Raw genomic sequence first — 3,696 nt, 5'->3', positions numbered from 1 at the left:
CATGGCCATGTAACATGTCTAAGATCATGCAATTGTCACCCCAATACCATTATGGTATTGGGGAGACAATTCCATGATCCCCCGGGGCTCTAGCACCGAACCCGGTTACTGCCAAACTGCCTTTCCGGGGTTTCCACTGCAGCTGCTGCTGCCAACCCCTCAGACAGGATTCTGCCCTCCTGGGGTCTGGGCAGCCCAGGAAGGCAGAACAAAGGATTTCCTCTGAGAGAGTGTGTTACACCCTCTCCCTTTGGAAATAGGTATGAAGGGCTAGGGAGGAGTAGCCTCTCCCAGCCTCTGGAAATGCTTTGATTGGCACAGATGGTGCCCATCTCTACATAAGCCAGTCTACACCGGTTCAGGGATCCCACAGCCCTGCTCTGGCGTGAAACTGGACAAAGGAAAGGGGAGTGACCACTCCCCTGACCAGTACCTCCCAGGGGAGGTGCCCAGAGCTCCTCCAGTGTGTCCCAGACCTCTGCCATCTTGGAAACAGAGGTGTTGGGGGCACACTGGTCTGCTATGAGTGGCCAGTGCCAGCAGGTGACGTCAGAGACCCCCTCTGATAGGCTCTTACCTTTCTTGGTAGCCAATCCTCCTTTCTTGGTAGCCAAACCTCCTTTTCTGGCTATTTAGGGTCTCTCCTCTGGGGTATTCTTCAGATAACGAATGCAAGAGCTCACCAGAGTTCCTCTGCACTTCCCTCTTCGACCTCTGCCAAGGATCGACAGCTGACTGCTCCAGGACGACTACATAACCGCAACAAAGTAGCAAGACGACTACCAGCAACCTTGTAGCGCCTCATCCTGACGGCTTTCTCGACTGTTTCCTGGTGGTGCATGCTCTGGGGCTGTCTGCCTTCACCCTGCACTGGAAGCCAAGAAGAAATCTCCTGTGGGTCGACGGAATCTTCCCCCGCTAACTCAGGCACCAAAAGACTGTATCACCGGTCCTCTGGGTCCCCTCTCATCCTGACGAGCGTGGTCCCTATCCAAGTGACTCCCACAGTCCAGTGATCCTTCAGTCCAAGTTTGGTGGAGGTAAGTCCTTGCCTCCCCACGCTAGACTGCAAACCTGTGTACTGCGTGATTTGGAGCTGCTCCGGCTTCTGTGCACTTCTCCAATGATTCCTTTGTGCACAGCCAAGCCTGGGTCCCCAGCACTCCGTCCTGCAGTGCTCAACTCTCTGAGTTGGACTCCGACGTCGTGGGACCCTCCTTTGTGACTCTGAGCCAGCTCCGGTTCACAAATCTTCTAAGTGCCTGCTCCGGTACTTCTGCGGATGCTGCCTGCTTCTGTGGGGGCTCTCAGAGTTGCTGAGCGCCCCCTCTGTCTCCTTTTCCAAGGGGCGACATCCTGGTCCTTCCTGGTCCCCAGCAGCACCCAAAAACCTCTATCGCCACCCTTGCAGCTAGCAAGGCTTGTTTGTGGTACTTCTGCGTGGAAACACGTCTGCAACCTTCAGCACACCGTGGGACATCTTCCACCCAAAGGAGAAGTTCCTAGCTCTCTTCGTTGTTGCCGAATCCTAGGTTTCTTCCATCCGGAGGCAGCCTTTTTGCACCTTCATCCCGGGTTTCCTGGGCTCCTGCCCCGCCTGGACACTCTCGCGACTCTTGGACTTGGTCCCCTTGCCTTGCAGGTCCTCAGATCCAGGAATCCATCTTCAGTGCTTTGCTGGTGTTTGTGGTTCTTGCAGAATCCCCCTATCACGACTATTGTGTTCTATTGGGGTAGTAGGGGTACTTTACCCCTACTTTTCAGGGTCTTGGGGTGGGGTATCTTGGACACCCTGGCAGTTTTCTTACAGTCCCAGCGACCCTCTACAAGCGCCCATAGGTCTGGGGTCCATTCGTGATTCGCATTCCACTTTTGGAGTATATGGTTTGTGTTACCCCTAGACCTATGTCCACCTATTGCTTCCTATTGTAACCCTACACTGTTTGCATTACTTTTCTTACTATTACTTACCTGTTTTGGGTTTGTGTACATATAACTTGTGTATATTACTTACCTTCTTACTGAGGGTACTCACTGAGATACTTTTGGCATATATTCATAAAAATAAAGTACCTTTATTTTTAGTAACTCTGAGTATTGTGTTTTCTTATGATATTGTGCTATATGATATAAGTGGTATAGTAGGAGCTTTGCATGTCTCCTAGTTCATCCTAAGCTTTGTCATAGCTACCTTCTATTAGCCTAAGCTACTAGAAACACCTCTATTCTACCAGTAAGGGATAACTGGACCTGGCACAGGGTGTAAGTACCACAAGGTACCCACTATAAGCCAGGCCAGCCTCCTACAGGTGTTGAAAAGATTCTATTAGTATCCTGTACTCTGGCATCTACAATAGAAGATCAGACATAGGAGGGCAAGTAGTTTGACTGACAATTGCTTTCCGGAAAGGACTGCTTTAGTGTGCATTTGTCAGAAAGTGTTGCAAAAATTTTAATACTCCATTCACATCCCATAATCCGGTGTACCTTGGCTGTAGAAACACAGCAAATCTAAGTCCCTGAGCAATGTCATACTAGAGGATGATTTCCTAGAAAGTATAGGAAAGTATGGGACAGGCAGACTGTAGGCAGCTGGCTCTGTATATACTATATCAAAATGAGATATAGTGTGCAGAGAGTCCAGGGGTTCCCCAGAAGCTAAAGTAGATACTATAGTGCAGGCTTTGTTTCTGGCCACAGAGAGCACAAAGGCCCCCACCCCATGTGGTCAGAAACTCATCCCTCAGTGGCAGGCTGGCAGAGAACAGTTAGTCCTGCACTAAAGGATTGGGTAAAATACAAGGGGCATCTATATTGCTCAATAAATCCCACACCGGCATTAGTGTGGGTTTATTGTGCTGAGACGTTTGATTCCAAACCTCCCAGTATTCAGTGAAGCCATTATGGAACTGTGGAATTTGTAATGAAAAACTCCCAGACCATATACTCAATATGGCCACACTGCACTTACAATGTCTAAGAATGGACTTAGACACTGTAGGGACATATTGCTCATGCAGCTATGCCCTCACCTGTGGTATAGTGCACCCTGCCTTAGGGCTGTAAGGCCTGCTGGAGGGGTGACTTACCTATGCCACAGGCAGTGGGTTGTGGGCATGGCACCCTGAGAGTGGTGCCATGTCAATGTTATCTTTTTCTCCCCACCAGCACACACAAGCTGCAGTAGCAGTGTGCATGTGATAGAGAGGGATCCCCCAGGGTGGCATAATATATGCTGCAGCCCTTGGGGACCTTCCCAGGTCACAGGGCCCTTGGTACTATGGGTACCTTTTACCAATGACTTAACTTTGTGCTAGGGTGTGCCAACTGTGGAAACAATTGAACAGATGTTGGGAAAGAACATTGATGCTGGGGCCTGGTTAGCAGTATCCCAGCACACACTCAGTCAAAGTTGGCATCAATATCAGGCAAAACGCGGGGGTTAACCATGCCAACAAGGGCACATTTCTACACAGACGATCTGCTGAAATTGCATATATATAAGTATTCACTGTCCTGTAAATCATATTGATTTTTTTCTAGCTTTTTCGAGAAGTGTAGGGCATGGACTGTGTCCACTTGAACATGATTGAAATTTAATTCCAGACATCAGTTAATGCCCATTGTCCATGCTGAGTGGGTACTTTCTCTCCAGACTCGGATGGTGCACAAATTAGCATCATCCTAAAGCTGTGA

This window comes from Pleurodeles waltl, chromosome 4_1 (genome assembly GCF_031143425.1).
Source record: "Pleurodeles waltl isolate 20211129_DDA chromosome 4_1, aPleWal1.hap1.20221129, whole genome shotgun sequence".
Taxonomy (NCBI): domain Eukaryota; kingdom Metazoa; phylum Chordata; class Amphibia; order Caudata; family Salamandridae; genus Pleurodeles; species Pleurodeles waltl.
This window is presented reverse-complemented; position numbering follows the sequence as displayed.